Below are 18,314 nucleotides of genomic sequence, written 5' to 3'. Positions count from 1 at the left end.
GTGGAGAATGTTCTTACTATTGGCTAGATCTGGGTAGGGGTTTAAAGTTTACTGCCTGTATTGTCCTTGGCTGGTGCCTTAGATTGAGCGGGACCTCTGGGCCCAAATCTGCCAATCATAATGTTCTACTTGTAGGTTTCGAGGACCCTCTGGATCCTTTTCCTTTACTATTCTCCCATGCTTCTCACATCTAGAGTCCCAATAGGATGTCTTCCCCTCTGTCCCAGTTTCCTGGTAAGTGAAGGCTTTCATGGGACATGCCCCTTGGGCTAGTATGCAGATATAAGTGAGTATATACCATTTGAGTCTTTCTGCTCCTGGGTTAACTCACTCATTATGATCATTTCAGGCTCAATCCATTTATCCACAAATTTCAGGAATTCCTTGTTTTTAATAGCTGAGTAGAATTCCATAGTGTATATGTACCACAGTTTCTTAGTCCATTCTTCTACTGAGGGACACTTAGGCTATTTCCATGTTCTGGCTATTATGAATAAGGCTGCTATGAACATGGTTGAGCAAAGTTTCTTGTTGTGTGGTGGAGCATCTTCTGGGTATATTCCAAGGAGTGGAATAGCTGGGTCTTGCGGAAGCCCTATTCCCAGTTTTCTGAGATAGCACCAGATAAATTTCCAAAGTGGCTGTAGTAGTTTGCATTCCCACCAGCAATGAATGAGTGTTCCTCTCTCCCCACATCCTCGCCAGCATGTGGTGTCGCTTAAATTTTTGATCTTAGCTATTCTGATGGGTGTAAGATGGAATCTCAGAGTTGTTTTGATTTGCATTTCCCTGATGACTAAGGAGGTTGAGCATTTCTTTAAGTGTTTCTCAGCCATTTGATATTCCTCTTTTGAGAATTCTCTGTTTAGTTCCAAGCCCCATTTCTCAATTGGATTATTTGGTTTGGTGATGTTTAATTTCTTGAGTTCTTTATATATTTTGGATATTAGACCTTTGTCAGATGTAGAGTTGGTGAAGATCTTTTCCCAGTCTGTAAGCTGTCGCTTTGTTCTCTTGACAGTGTCTCCTGCCTTACAGAAGCTTCTCAGCTTCATGAGGTCCCATTTATTAATGGTTGACATTAAGGCCTGGGCTGTTGGTGTTCTGTTCAGGAAGTTGTCTCCTGTGCCAATATGTTCCAGGCTCTTCCCCCACTTTTTCTCTAAGTGACTTAGTGTCTCTGGTTTTATGTTGAGGTCTTTAATCCGCTTGGATTTGAGTTTTGTCCAAGAAGACACATATGGGTCCACTTACATTTTTTTTACACATAGACCTCCAGTTAGATCAGCACCATTTGTTGAAGATGCTATCCTTTTTCCATTGAATGGATTTGGCTTCTTTGTCAAAAATCAAGTGACCATATGTGTGTGGATTCATATCTGGGTCTTCGATTAGATTCCACTGATCAACCAGCCTGTTACTGTGCCAGTACCATGCTGTTTTAATTACTATTGCTTTATAGTACAGTTTGAGGTCAGATATGGAGATTCCTCCGGAGCACCTTTTATTGTACAAGATTGTTTTAGCTATTCTGGGTTTTTTGTTTTTCCATATGAAGTTCAGAATTGAACATTCAATGTCTTTAAAAAATTGTGTAGGTATTTTGATAGGGATTGCATTGAATCTGTAGATTGTTTTTGGTAGGATGGCCATTTTTACTACGTTAATTCTCCTGATCCATGAGCACGGAAGATCATTCCATCTTCTCAGATCATCTTCAATCTCTTTCTTCAGAGTTTTGAAATTTTTTTCAAACAAGTCCTTCACTTGCTTAGTTAGAGTAACTCCTAGATATTTTATATTGCTTGTGGCTAATGTGAAGGGTGTGGTTTTCCTAATTTCTTCCTCTGCAAGCTTCTCATTTGTGCATAGGAAGGCTACAGACTTTTTTGAGTTAATTTTGTATCCAGCCAATTTGCTGAAGGTGTTTATCAGCTTTAGGAGTTCTCTGGTGGAATTTTGAGGGTTCCATGGGGTACAGAGAAGAAGGTATATTCTTTCTTGTTTGGGTGTAAGGTTCTATAGGTATCTGTTAGATCCATTTGACCCATGGCATTGGTTAATGATGTTATTTCTTGGCTTAGTTCTGTTTCAGTGACTTATCCTTCAGTGAGAGTGGGGTGTTGAAGTCTCCCACTATTATTGTGTGGGGATCAATATGTGGTTTAAGCTTCATTAATAGATCTTTTACAAATGTGGGTGCCCTTGTATTGGGAGCATAGATGTTCAGAATTGTGATGTCATCTTGGTTGACTTTACTTTTGATGAGTATGTAGTGTCCTTCCTCATCTCTTTTGATTAATTTTGGTTGAACGTCTATTTTGTTCAATATTAAAATGGCAACGCCTGCTTGCTTCTTGTGACCATTTGCTTGGAATATTTTTTTCCAACCTTTTACCCTGAGGTAATGCCTATCGTTATGGGTGAGATGTGTTTCTTGAATGCAGAAGACTGTTGAATCTTGTTTATGCACCCATTCAGTTAGTCTGTGTCTTTTTATTGGAGAATTGAGGCCATTGATGTTGAGAGATATTAATGACCAGTGACTGTTAAGAGTCTTAATTTTGATGTTGTTTCCTGTTGAGAGTTTGGGTAGTTGTGTTTTTGCCATGGGATAGTTATCTATTTCCTGAGTAGTTTTGGTTGTAGCTTGACCCTTTGGGATGGAGTTTTCCTTCTAGTACCTTCTGTAAAGCTGGATTTGTGGATAGGTACTGTTTGAATTTGTTTTTGTCATGGAATATTTTGTTTTCTCCATCAATGGTTATTGATAGTTTTGCTGGGTAAAGTAGTCTGGCCTGGCATCTGTGGTCTCTTAGGGTTTGCAGGATCTCTGTCCAGGCCTTTCTGGCTTTTATGGTCTCTGCTGAGAAGTCGGGTGTAATTCTGATAGACTTGCCATTAAATGTCATTTGGCCCTTTCCCTTGCAGCTTTTAATATTTTTTCTTTGTTCTGTATGTTTTGTGTTTTGATTATTATGTGATGGGCAGTTTTTCTTTTCTGGTCAATTCTATTTGGTGTTCTGTAGGACTCTTGTATGTTTATAGGCATCTCTTTCTTTAGATTGGGGAAATTTTCTTCTATGATTTTGTTGAGAATAGTTTCTGGGCCTTGGAGTCTGATATCTTCTCTTTCTTCAATGGCTGCTATCCTCAGATTTCTTCTTTTCATGGTGTCCTTAATCTCTTGGATGTTTTGTGTCAAGAGTTTTCCAGATTTGGCATTTTCTTTAATGGTTGCTTCAAGATCTGTGATTGTATCTTCTAGACCTGATATTTGTTCTTCCATCTCTTGGATTCTGATAGAAAAGCTCACCTCTATGTTGCTCGCCTTCTTCTCTGAGTTCTCACATTCTCCTTTTTCTTTTGTCTGTGTGTTTATCATTGAATCCATTTTCATTTTCAGATCTTGAACTGATTTTTTTATTTCTTTCATCTGATTGTCTGTATATTCCTGAGTTTCTTCCATTGCCTCTTTATAGGTCTTCAGAGCTTGAACCGTTTTATTTATTTATTTCATCTGGTTGTTTTCATTTTTCTAAAATTTTTCCAGTTCCACTCTATGTGCTTCTTTTATGTCTCTCACCTGTTTGGCTGCGTCTTCCTGCATCTGATTATGAATTTTATTTGTTTCCTCCATTATCATCTTCATTACTAAGAATTTGAGGTCATTTTCTTGTATTTCTGTTGTATTTGAGTTCTCTGGGTTGTTTTCTTTGGGATAGCTGGAAACTGGAGACGTCATGTTGTTTTGGGGTTTTTTGCGTATGCTTTTTCGCTGTCCTTTAGACATCTTGCCGTCTTTATTTTTGTTGGGTAGCTTCCACAGTTGGATGGAGGGAGTCTGATGATAGATTCACTTGTTTTCTCATGATTTCCTTAGGCTGGAAGCTCTAATGCTTCACTGGTATGGATGGTAGGAGGTTAGCCCTGTCGTTTTAGACTCTCACAGTCAGTGATCCTCAGCTCCCCTGTGCTGTGGGTCCTGCATCGTTCTGGGTCTCTGAATGAGCATCGGGTCAGGCCAAGGTATCCACAGCCTTCTGTGTCCACTGCCAAGTCCAGCCAGAAACACTGGGCCCAAACCATGTGCTGAGCTCAGCTAGATTTTCAAGGCCTGAACCATCTGCCGAGCTCAGCTAGGGATTCTGGGCCCAAAATGCACACAGGGCCCAGCCAGAATTTTTGGGCTGAGACTGCGCACCAAGCTCATCAAGGGGCTTTTGGCCCAAATTGCGTGCTGTGTTCAGTTACTGACTCAGGGCCTGAACTGTCCGCCAAGCTCATCCAGGAATTCTGGTTTCAAACTGCACACTGTGTCCAACCAGAGTCTTAGAGCCGGGACTGTGCCTAAAGCTCAGCTAGAGTCACTGGGGCCAATCTGTCTGACAAGCACAGTTAGGGACTCTGGCCCCAAACTGCACGCCGAGCTCCACTCAACTCTCCGGGGTGGAATTGTACACCGAGCTCAACCAGGGACTGTGGACTCACACTGCGCGCTGAGTTCACCCTGGGACCCCGGGCCTAAACTGCATGGATAGTCCAGCCAGAGTCTTAGGGCCGCAGAGCCTGTGCACACAGCTCAGCTAGAGTCTCCGGACCCAATCTGACCGGCAATTCCAGCTAGGGCCTATGGGCTGAATCTGCGTGCTGACCTCAGCCTGAGTCAGTGCCCCAGAACTGCCCAGCGAGCTGAGCTAGTGTCTTGGGCAGAACTGCTTGTTGCACCAAGCCAGTACCTCATGTGGAACTGAGCGCTCCGCCCAACCTGCGTCACAGCAGGAGAACTGCGGCTGCGCCAAGCTAGGGCCTCCTGTGGAACTGAGCGCTCCACCCAGCCTGCGCCACAGCAGGAGAACTGCAGCTGAGCTGAGCTGGTGCCTAGTGTGGAACTGAGCGCTTCGCCCAGCCTGCGTCACAGCAGGAGAGCTGTGTCTGCAATGAGCTAGTGCCTTGGGCAGAATTGCTTGCTGAGCTGAGCCAGCGTCTCCACGGCACTGTGCACTGAGCTGAACCCGGGACTCTGGGGCCGAACTGTCCGCCGAGTCCAGTCTGGGTCCCAAGGCACCACACGACCCAAATCCTGCCCAGAGTCCCCTCTCCTGCAGCAACTCCCACCGGCCACCACACCAATCACCTCCACCGGAGGCTCTGAGCTGCAAACCTCAGCCACCGCCACTGCTGACGCTGGTGCCGCTGGTGCCACTGCTGCTGCTGCTGCCTATGCCACTGCTGCTCCAATCCGAGAAAATCCACGCTCCTCTGGTGTGCAGGGGCACGCAGGTATTCCGCACCTGGTCTTTCTGAACTGTGGAGCACTCCCGCTGCTGTGGTGTGGGGACCTCGGTGTTCCTGGCTCAGAAATCTGTGCAATTCCCTGAATTGTTCACTGGAGCCTCCAAACACGGTCACACTGCTCATCGCCATCTTGGATCTCCCCAAAATCTTGTTTCTTTACTTCACAATCATGAGTGTGGATTTAAGGTACTAAGCTATTATAAAACAATCCTTGAATATGTGAAATCATTGACTAGAATCACTTTTCCTTTAAATTATGCACAATCTGAATATATTTTCTCCTGTATTTTGAATGGAATCAGTAATATGGAAACTTATATTCCATTGTGACTAAAAACTAAAGAATTCACAAAAATATTGATGAAAAAACTTCCCACTTCTATAATTTATTATAGGAGGACTATCACATTATATAATTGATTATTTGAAAGGCATAAATTGTAGCTGGCTTGCTTTTTTGAATCCATTTTGATCTTTAGTTTCTCAGATAATATTTCCAGTATGAATTTTAGTTGGATGCTGAGTGATAAATCTGGCTAGTGATTACATTTTGTATTGGCAAAATGCCTCCTCTTTTCCTTTAACTGACTCAGAAAACTGCTGGATTATGTGGCAGCTTCAGTCATGCCAGGACTAGTGAAGATTTGCAGCTTTCCTCTGAAAAAATGTTTATAACATTTCAAAGGGTACAACTAGAGAACACACGGAAGTCAGTGAGGCTGATCTTGCAAATCTTTATGAATTATTAACTAATCTGTCAGTTTCATTTCTGATGTTTGATAAAGAAAGTATCTTTGAGACTCATCCCATGGGATAGATTCAATCTCTGTTCCTATTAGTGTTTGTAGACAGGAGCCTAACATAATTCCCCTGAGAGACTTTACCCAGCAGCTGATGGAAACAGATGCAGAGGCTCACAGCCAAACTTTAGACAGAACTCAGGGAGTCCTATGGAAGAGTTGGAGGAACGATTGAAGGAGCTGGAGAGGACAAAGACTCCACACGAAGACCTACAACACCAACTAACCTGGACTCATGAGGGCTAATGGAAACTGAACCATTGACCAAAGAGCATTCATGGACTGGTTCTAGGCCTCCTACACATATGCAGCAGCTGCTTAGCTTGGTCTTCATATGGCTCTCCCAACAACTGTAGCAAGGGCCCTCTCTGATGCCAATGGCTCCCTTTGGATCCTGTTTCCCTACCTGCTTTGCCCAGCCTCAGTGGGAAAGGATGTACAAAGTTCTGCAGCTACTTAATATACTAGTATGGCGTGGTACCTACGGGGGAACTCCCCCCTCTTTGAGCAGAAGAAGAGACAATGGGAGGGAGGTATATGTGAGAGGAGGCAACAGGGAGGAAAGGAGGGAGGATGCTATCAGGATGTAAAGTGAATAAAAAAAGAATATTTTAAAAGAAAGTATCAAGAAGTATTCAATTACATTTCATGAATACATTTCATTGTTTTCCATCACTGCCAATATAGATATGCATAAAGAAAAGAGCTGACAAGGGATGGGGATTTTCCCACAGTTCCTCAAGTCATTCTCATTGATGTTGTTAAGGATAACACAAAAGATCCAGTGTCACTGTGCAAGAAAGGCTTGTGTATTTTCCTAAACTCTGATCTGCTTGACTCTGCGTTAAAAACAAAACAAAACAACAACAACAACAACAACAAAAAACAAAAAACTGCACACCATATCTTGCTCATCCTAAAGTCTATATTCTCACTTTAAATGTTCCACAAGGTTTCTTTTCCTAATGTTTCAGCCAGAAAAGTTTTGTAAAACAGTGTGCTTTCATTGACAGTGTTTTCTAAAATACATCTTACAAATGCCAACAACCAAGTGTAACCTGAAACATCTGTGGATTTGTCCATTTACGGTACAAAGTGATCACTTTACTTGCTCTTTAGAGCCAGCTGTTCTCAGGCATTAATTGGTGTGTCACTTGTATGCTTCAGAACAGCCGCATTTGACAATGGCACACATGTTAATTTGTTTGCCACATCTGGTTCTTTTTCAGTGAATATGGTCTTTTTGGCAGATGGGAAGAAATGAGTCATTGTAATTATGTATTTCAAGGGGACTCTGAGTTGCTATGGGTATACTATCTACTTAAATGGCTAAATTTTTATGGCTAATTTTTACATAAGACACGTATATAAGTTGCTTCATCTTCCTTCAGAAAGTGTTCTACAGTAAGTCTTTATTTATTTTTAGAACTAGGCATGCTGATTCTATGATGACAAGATAATTTAAAAGCTGCAATACTTTCATGGGGCAGAGCTTCAAAATATACTAAATCTGTTTTAAGTGAGACACATTGAAGTCTCCCTTTGCTTAAGTTTTCTAAGGTCATTCAAGGTCACACACAGAAGACTGATTAGTCTTTGCTAATTTCTGACACTCAGAACTCCTAGGACAATATTAAAGTTTGGGATTTCTGGTATTTATTTGGAGATAATGAAGACCTTTGCTATGTGAAGGCTATACCGGTATAGATCCATACTGGTATTTTTATTTATTCAGCCTCATTCTTCTATTTAATTTGTATATTTACCCCATAACCCCTCCCACCCATCTACTCTCAAGAGCCATTAATCTTGGAAAAAAACCTATTACTTTAAAAAAAACTTTTATTTCATATTCTTTGTATTCCTGTGTGAAGGCTTATGTGGAGATCAGAGGACAATTGTCAGGAGTCTGTTTGATCTTGCCATCTTATACTAAATGAGGATTGGTCTCAGGTCATGTACACAAGCACCTCTACCTCGTCAATGCAGGCCCTGGAAGATGTGTTTTAAAGAGCAATTCTTTCAAATATTATCCTGGTGGATTCCTTGGAATTAATGTAAATACCGAACATCTATCCTCAGGCTCGGTCTTCACTTTTCAAGCTGATTTCATCCTTGGTGCTTTGTCCTCCCTCCATGCTTGTTTCTTTACCAGTTGCTGTAAGCTGGGATCAGAATCCCACCTCCATCAAGGTTTAGTTCCCAACTTAGTGTTATGGGAGAACTATGGAAATGCAGGAGGTTGGACCCAATGAAAAATCTCTTGGTCATTTAGACTGTACTCTTAAAAGGGATAGTGGGCAGCACAATAGAGATAGCCCTAGTGGTATGGGCACAGGTTAGCCAGCCCTTGGGGCATGAGAGCAGGTGAGCTGTCCTTTCCCCTATCTGTCTGCAGCTCTGGGCTAGCTAGCCAGGGCAGTGCTGAAGAGCATGCCCAGGTGTTGTTGGTGCAGGGGAGCTGACCAGCTCAGCTACCACCCAGGTTCAGGTCTAGGGCTTTGTGTTGACCTACTCCAACACCTACACCATCTATGAACTGCTGGAGTGCATGAAGTGGCCAGACCTGCAGAACCAAAACTGTAAGCTTTCATGACACAGGGCAACGGGATACCTGAGAGGATTCTCGGTGAGGATCCAGTATTGATAGTGGAGCAGAAGCCAGAGGCTTAGAACCATGCCAACTCATATCAATGAACATTTATTAAATTCAGCAGTTTTTAAATCTTTACTTTTGTTTGCTTCTGTAGGAGAGGTTCCAGGGATAGAGGGAGGATATGAAGGGGCAGGGAGATGAGAGAGATAGGGGTATATGATGCAAAATTCACAAAGAATCAAGAAAAGTTAACAAAAAGAGACAGTGGGACTCTAGCTGCTCCTCTTCCCTTGCAACCGCATGCCAGGATTTTTTACAGGCCCTCACCAATATGGCTGCCTTGCCACAGAGTCTGCCAAACATGGGCTGAAGTGTTCACATTTGTTGTTCAAAATGAGTATTTCATCTTTATAAATTCATTTTCTCGGGTATTTTAGTATAATAACAAAATGCTCACTAAACAACAGGCTTTTATTTCTTATTCCAAGTAACCAAATTTGCATAGTTGTCTACTTATTCTCTTTATCCTTCCTTCAGTGTCAAAATACAAAATTTGCTGTTTAGTATTTGCAGTGTGTGTGTGTGTGTGTGTGTGTGTGTGTGTGTGTGTGTGTGTGTGAATTTGGTTGTTTCAGCATTGCCACAAAACCTGGCCATTACACATCACTAGTCTCAATGTTCACAATGTCTATTAACCACAAACAGAGACAATAAAACAAAATATTTATTAAATCATACACTATTTTCACTTACAGTGGAAACTTTCTTTTAGTAGTCAAAAAAGAGATAAAATATAATTTAAGGACATTTGGTGCACTTCTCTTTCCAAATGTTATAAGATTTCAAAAGGCAAAAGGCATAATAATTTCTAAGCCCAAATGTCCAGGCTTCTCTCAGAGATCTTCAATCCATTGAGCATTATGGGATCATGGCTTGATTTCCCACATAATCTGTACATTGAAATCCCTAATATTATGACTGTGTGTGCAGTAGGAATTTTAAAGAGCTAATTTATGCTAAAGTGATATGATTGGTGTGGTCCTTAGTCCAATAGGATTTATATTTTATAAGATGAGGTAGTTAGGAAAGTGGTGTGTGTACATGACCATGCTAAAGGCATAGTGGGAGGCAGATGTCTATATTCATGACAAGAATAACAACCTCAGAAGAAAGTAATTTAGCTGCAGAGTCTAAGCCTCAGAGCTACGAGCCAACATGTTTCTGATGTTATAGCTACCCACCTGCAGTAGCCTTATCAAAACAAATGAATCCATATGACATTAAGTGAAGAAAGATTATGAAAGAAAAAAAAATTCCAAAACAAACCGAAACCATGAAATGCATTTAATAATAGAAACAAAGCCAGTTAGTAGTCTATATGCCATAAAACCTAGTATTGGTTCTGTAAAATTATACTGCTTTCTATCAGTAAAAATAAACTGTATTTCATTTTAATTAATTTATATTATAATTGTTCAAGGACCATTTTGATTTGTTTTATTTTTCATAAGATAGTATCTTTGTACAATTTAGGCAGTAACTTGCCTATGGAAAGCAAATAAACACAGTGCACACTCCTACCGAGAATGCCCAAGACTTACCACTCTACTGACAGGATGACCCATCTCCTTCATTACCAATTATTAACATACATTTTATGTTGATACTTACCAGTGTGTAGATTTTTGACAGGATTTTCAGGAAACAATCAGATGGTAAGTCGAGATGTAGCATGAATTATATTTTATGCTGCTGAATTATCGTATAAATATGGTATGAATTATCATATACATCAGTCTACCAACACTAACAAGGCTGCATGTACACCTCTATAAAATGCATGAAGTTTTTATACACATCCAGTGCTGTTTTCTACTTTATTACTTATTTGAAAAGGTATAAATTTACTCTGGTTAACACATTAGTTTTAAGTAAGCAGGAGGACTGATAGAGTTCAGAGTATTAGAAAAATATAGACAGGATTTTTTAAATATAAGGATATTGATGAGACTTTGACAATTGTACAGGGTTTGATTGGACCACCACAGCACAGGAGCCACAGCACCCTAGGGTTTATTTAATGACAATGAAAAATTCTTCCCAGCACTTTTCCGATAGCCAGACCAAATAAATTATTACGCAATAAAATATAGAAAGATCATTGTGCCCTGGATAAACTTTACTGTATCTTCATCACGGTTTTCTACTTCCTCCTTAGACAGTCTGGTTTTGGTATTTTGCATCAGAATAATATTAGAAAGAAGATATGTCAAAATACCCAATTCTGTTTCCCTAAAGATTGTACTGTAGATAAAACTTCACTATTTTTGTCCTATCCAGAACTGTCTCTCCTGAACTAGTTGAAATATTATTTGTTACTTCAGTGCTCAGTTTGAACCTCAATAAGAGACGACATCTGACTTGGCAGTGACTGAGTTTTGGACAGTAAGAATTGTGAGATTAAGAATAAGAGCATCCAAAGTGCCTTAAAATGGCATTGTTACTAAAGTGCTAATCGTAATTTTTAAAATGTTCTTTGTTCACACAGGGTAGATGACACCGTGCTTCTCATCGCTCTTCCCTCCAGAGCTCTGAAGGATTTTCTTTGTTCCTCGAGTGCACAGGAGCCTGCACAATGCATGCAAGTCAGGCGCTGTGCTGTGGTGATGCTCCAGATACAGCCGAAGCTGCTTCCCTTTCCTCTTAGTGGGTGTGAGCCCCGGTTCCAATGAGCTCCTTGTGGCTCCCAACTGAAGCACACTATTTCCTCTGAAGATTGTGCTAAAAGTGTCTATATTATTTTTTATTTTATTTTGCCAATTTTTTTTTTTTTTTTTTTTTGGCTGGGACATGGACAGACCTGTACATATCTTCTTAAGTAGCACCTTGGGGATCAAAGATGGCGGCACCTAACACACACTTTGTTTGTTCAGCAGGACAGCAGCGACTATTCAACAACCCAAGCACTGATCTGAGAACTACAAAACACCAACACTGGTAACCCACAGGTGAGAGGGATGCAAATCTTGTGGAGCATGGTTGTGTCTGGCCTCTAGCCACTGGGCAAAACAACCACAAAGTCCCAGGTCCCCACAGAAACGGGCTCACACCTCCAAACACTAACGCAACATGCCTGGCTGGCGGGCAGCTCTTGAACCCTCTAGTGCACAGAACTAGCTTGAGTCTGCAAAATCATCAGTGTCAGACGGTTCTAGCACCGAGCAGAACCCACAGTTTGGATCACAAGCAGATCTGATGTCAGGTTTCCCAGAAAAAGCAGAGAGAGTGCCTGGATTCCTAGGCTGCGGCAGTGTATCCATGAATCCCAAAATGCCTAGTGGGGGGCGGGGGCGGGGCGGGAGCTGCTCTTGAACTCACTAGCTTAAAGAATTAGCTTGACACTGCAAAATCACCAGTATCTGTGGGTTCTAAGACAAAGCAGACGCCACAGTCAGGATCTCAGTTCACCCAGAAAAGCCACAGAGAGACCTCCTGGCTTCTCTAATAGGCAGCACATGCCAGGGCGATCACCACACGCTTGGCTGCTGGGAAGCTCTTGAAATTCCTAGTACACAAAACTAGCTTGAGTCTGCAGTGTCACCAGTGTCTGTGGATTATAGCACCGAGCAGAACCTACAGTCATGATCACAAGTGGATCTGATCTCAGGTCTCCCAGAAAAACCACAGAGAGAGCCCCTTAGCTATTAAGCAACAGCAGCATGCCCACGGGACACAAAACACCTGGCTGGCACACAGCTCTTGAACTCCCTGAGGCACAGAACTAGATTGAGATTGCAACATCACCTGTGTCTGTGGTTTCCAGCACCGAGCAGAACCACAGTCAGAAGCACTAGAGGACCTGACCTCAGCTCTCCTAGCAAATCCACAGAAAGTTCCGAGATCCAAACACACACTGGGTATGCACTCCAAGCAGAGATATCACAATGGGGACAGGTCAGTGTAAGAACTCACAATCCCCATGACCATTTGATACCACTAGAAACTGAAACCAGCAGTCCCACCACCACAACAAGCTCTGGAGATACTATCTCTGCTGATGCATAAGTGAAGAATTTCAAATATGAGGTTATGAAAATGATAGAAGTCTTAAAGAAGGAAAATAAATACCTCAAACTAGAACTGGAATACCTAAAGAAAGAATTGAACAAATCATTTGAAGAAGTACAAACAAACAGGAGAAAGAAATGAATAAAAGGCTTTATGACCTAAAATAGGAGATACAAGCTATGTAGAAAACACAATTTGAGATGATGCAGGAAATGGAAACCTGCGAGAGGAGGACAGGATCTACTGACACAAGCATGACCAACAGAATTCAAGAGCTGGAACAAAGGATATCCGAAATAGAAGATATGACGGCAATCAAAGAAAATGCTAAATCTAAAAAGCTCCTAACACAGAATATCCAAGAAGTCTGGGTCACTATGAAAACCGGGCATGGTGGTGCACGCCTTTAATCCCAGCACTCGGGAGGCAGAGGCAGGCAGATCGCTGTGAGTTCAAGGCCAGCCTGGTCTACAAAGTGAGTCCAGGATGGCCAAGGCTACACAGAGAAACCCTGTCTCAAAAAACCAAAACAAAACAAACAAACAAACAAAAAAAAAAACCAAAAAACAAAACAAAACAAAAAAGACCAAATGTAAGAATCATGGGATAGAAGAAAAAGAAGACTCCCAACTGCAAGGCCCAGAAAATATTTTCAACAAAATCATAGAGGAAAACTTCCCTAACCCCAAAAAAGAAATGTCTAAAAATATGCAAGAAACTTATGGAAGCCTCCAAATAGAATGGACCAAAAAAGAAAATCCTCCTGCTACATAATAATCAAAACACTAAATGCACAGAACAAAGAAAGAATATTAAAAGCTGCAAAAGAAAAACGCCAAGTCACATATAAAGGTAAACCTATCAAAATTACACTTAACTTCTCAACGGAGACTATGAAAGCCAGAAGGGCCTGGATGGAAGTCATGCAGAGACTAAAAGACCACAGATACCAACTCAGTCTACTATACCAAGCATAGCTTTCAATCACCATAGATGGAGAAAATATTCCATGAGAAAAACAAGTTTACACAGTAACTAACCACAAATCCAGCTCTACGGACAACACTAGAAAGAAAATTCCAAGGAGGGTAATTTTACACAGGAAACAAAGGAAATGAATAACCACACACCAACAAAAAACAAAAGAAAGCAAGCTCACAAACACACATGCTACCACTACCAACATCAAAATAATAGGAACTATTAACCAGTGGTCATTAATAGCACTCAGTATCAATGGCTTCAACTCCCCAATGAAGAGACAAAGGCTAACAGAATGGATGCGAAAATGGGATCCTTCAATCTGCTGCATAAAACTAACACACCCCAGGAGAAAAGATAAACATTACCTTAGAGTAAAGGGCTGAAAAAAGGTATATTCCAAGTTAATGGACCAAAGAAACAAGCTGGAGTAGCCATTCTAGTATCTAATAAAATAGACTTTCAACTAAAGCTAATCAAAAGAGATAGGGAAGGACACTTCATACGCATTGCAGGAAAAATACACCAAGGTGATGTCTCAATTCTGAACAACTATACAGTAGCACCCCCATTCATAAAAGAAACACTACTAAAGCTTAAATCACACATTGAAAACCACACTGTAATATTGGGAGACTTCAACAACCCATTCTCACCAAGAGATCATTGCAGTGGAAACTAAACAGAGAAACAATGAAACTAATAGACGTCATGAATCAAATGGACGAAACTGATAGATACAGAACATTTCACCCAAAAGTGAAAGAATTCACATTTTTTTCTCAACACCTCATGGAACCTTCTCAAAAATTGATCATATGATTTTTCATAATGCAAACCTCAACAGATACAAAAAGATTGAAATAATTCCTTAAACCCTATCAGACCACCATGGATCAAAGCTGGATCTCAATAAGAACAAAAACAACAGAAAGACTTCAAACTCATGGAAACTGAGCAACCCCCTACTCAATGATATTTGGACAAGAAGTGAAACAAGAAAGAGGAAAAAAAATCTTGAATTCAATGAATCTGAAGGCACAACATACTTAAACTTATGGGACACAATGAAAGCAGTGCTAAGAGGAAAATGTGTAGCACTAAGTGCCTTTATAAAGAAATTAGAGAGATCCCATATTACATCTGAAAGTTCTAGAACAAAAAAAGCAGATTCACCAAAGAAGAGTAGGTGGCTGAAAATCATCAAACTCAGGGAGAGTAATCAAATGAACAAAATCAGAAAGAAAAGGGAGACAACAACAGACAGTGAGAAAATCCATGGAATCATTACATCATACTTCAAAAGCCTATACGCCACAAAATTTGAAAACCTATGTGAAACAGACAATTTTCTTGATAGGTCCCAAGTATGAAAAATTAAACCAAGATCAAGTAAACAACTTAAATAGTCCTATATCTCCTAAGGAAATTGAAGAAGTCATCAAAAATCTCCCAAGCAAAAAAAAAAAAAAAAAAAGCCCAGGGCCTGATGAAGTCAGTGCAGAATTCTACAAGACCTTCAAAGATGACCTAATACCAATTTTGTTTAAACTTTTCCACAAAATAGAAACAGAAAGAACATTACTAAACTCATTCTATGAGGCCCCAGTCACCTTGATACCTAAACCACAGAAAGACTCTAAAAAGAAAGAGAATTTCAGGCCAATTTCTCTTATGAACATGACATGAAAATACTCTCAGAGCGAACCCAAGAACACATCAAAAATATCACTCACTATGACCAAGTAGGCTTCATATCAGGCATGCAGAGGTGGTACAATATACAGAAATCCATTAATGTAACCCATCATATAAGTAAACTGAAAGAAAAAAAAAAAACACATGATCATCTCCTTAGATGCCAAAAAAGCATGTGACAAAATTCAACACTGATTAATATTTGAAGTCATGGAGAGGGAAGGAATACAAGGCACACACCTCAACATAATAAAAGCAATATACAGCAAACTATAGACAGCACCAAACTAAATGGAAACTTAAATCATTTCCACTGAAATCAGGAAAAAGACAAGGTTATAACTCTCTTCGTATCTCTTCAATATAGTACTTGAAGTTCTTGCTAGAATAATAAGACAACTAATGGAGATAAAGGGGATACAAATAGGAAAGGAAGAAGTCAAACTATCACTATTTGCAGATGGCATGATAATATACATAAGTAACCCTAAAAATTCTACCAAGGAACTTCTACAGCTGGTAAACACCTTCATCAAAGTGGCTGTATACAAAGTCGACTAAAAAAAAATCTTTAGCCCCACACAGGATGATCTTTTCCAGTTCCATGCATTTGCCTGCAAATTTCAAGACTTCCTTGTTTTTAATAACAGAATATAAGTATTCCACATATATAATAATAGTATTCCATTGTGTATGTGTACCACAGTTTCTTTATCCATTCTTCAGTTGAGGAACATTTAGGCTGTTTCCAAATTCTGGCTATCACAAATGAAACTGCTATGAACATTGTTGAGCAATTGTCTTTGTTGTACGGTAGAGCATCATTTAGGTATATTCCAAAGAGTGGTATGGCTGGGTCTTGAGGTACACTTTCCTGACGTAGGACCAGATTGATTCCCAGAGTGGTTGTATAAGTCTGCACTCCCATCAGCAATGGAGGAATGTTCTCCTTTCTCCACATCCTCACCAGCATGTGCTGTCACCTGAGTTTTTGATCCTAGCCTTTCAGACAGGTATAAGATGGAATCTCAGAGTTGTTTTGTGTTGCATTTCCCTGATAACTAAGGATGTTGAGCATTTATTTAAGTGTTTTTTGGCCATTTGATATTCCTTGAGAGAATTCTCTTTTTAGTTCTGTACCCCATTTTTAGTTGGATTATTTGGTTTGGTGGTGTTTAATTTCTTCAGTTCTTTATATATTTTGGATATTAGCCCTTTGTCCATTGTCGGGTTGGTGAAGATATTTTCCCAGTCTCTAGGCTGTTGTTTTGTTCTGTGGACAGTGTCCTTTGTCTTACAGAAGCTTTTCAGTTTCATAAGGTCCTATTTGTTGATGGTTGAATTCATGGCCTGAGCTATTGGTGTTCCGTTCAGGAAGTTGTCTCTTGTGCCAATGAGCTCAAGGCTCTTCCCCACTTTTTCTTCTGATAGATTTTTGTGTCTGATTTTATATTGAGGTCTTCAATCCATTTGGACTTCAGTTTTGTGCAAGGTGATAGATATGGATCTATTTTCATTTTTCTACATGTAGGCGTCTAGTTAAACCATCAAGTATCTGAGGGACTTGAAGACCAGGTAGCTTAGTTTTACAATGAAGCTTAATTGTTTAGGGGTTAAGATTTTTTTTTTTTTAGGTCTAGATAGGTGTTCTAAGTTGATAATGACAATATGTGATGGAGATTGATTTACATTCAAAAATTTAGAAGCACCAAGATAGGAAAGATATCTTCTTCAAGGCTGTCAAATACAAACAGCCAAAACACTAAAAATGAACATCTATATAATTCCTGATTGCGTCACGGTTCTTCTTGCCAAAAGTAATCTATTGTATATATGTGTAATAGTATACATGTATATGTACAAAAATAAAATAATTTTTAAAAAATCAGTAGCACTGCTCTATACAAATGACAAATGGGCTGAGAAGGAAATTAGGGAAACTACTCCCTTTACAATAGCCACAAATAGTATAAAATATCTTGGTGTAACTCTATCCAAACAAGTGAAAGGCTTATATAAAAAACAAATTTCAAGTCTCTAAAGAAAGAAATAGAAGAAGATATCATAAGATGGAAAGACCTCTCACGTTCATGGATCGAGAGAATCAACATAGTAAAAATGTCCATCTTATCAAAGGCAATTTATAGATTCAAAGAAATTTCCATCAAAATTACAAAATAATTCTTTATAGACCTTGAAAGATCAATTCTCAACTTCATATAGGAAAAAAAACTCAGAATACCTAAAACGATCCTGTACAATGAAAGATCTGGAAGAAGCTCCATCCCTGATCTCAAGCTGTACCATAGAGCAACACACACACACACACACACACACACACACACACACACACACACAAAAACACACACACAGCATGGTACTGGCATGGAAATAGGCTGGTTGACCAGTGGAATCAAATCGAAGACCCAGAAATAAACCCAGACATCTATGGACATTTGAGTTTTGACAAAGAAGCCAAATCTATACAATGGGAAAATGGTAGCATTTTCAACGAATGGTGCTGGTCTAACTGGATGGCTACATGTAGAAAAATGAAAATAGACCCATATTTATCACTGTGCACAAAACTAAAGTCCAAATGTATTAAAGACCTCAACTTAAAACCAGACACCCTACATCTGTTAGAAGAAAATGTGGGGAAGAGCCTTGAACTCATTAACACAGGAGACAACTTCCTGAACAGAACACCAACAGTCCAGGTTCTAAGATGAACAATTATAAAATGGGACCTCCTGAAACTGAAAATCTTCTGTAAAGCAAAGGAAACAGTCATCAAAACAAAAACGACAGCCTACAGACTGGGAGAAGATCTTCAGCAACCCTATATCTGACAAAGGGCTCATATCCAAAAT

Source organism: Acomys russatus, chromosome 24 (genome assembly GCF_903995435.1).
Source record: "Acomys russatus chromosome 24, mAcoRus1.1, whole genome shotgun sequence".
Classification (NCBI taxonomy): domain Eukaryota; kingdom Metazoa; phylum Chordata; class Mammalia; order Rodentia; family Muridae; genus Acomys; species Acomys russatus.
The sequence above is the reverse complement of the archived record's forward strand: the minus strand, read 5'-3'. Positions refer to the sequence as shown.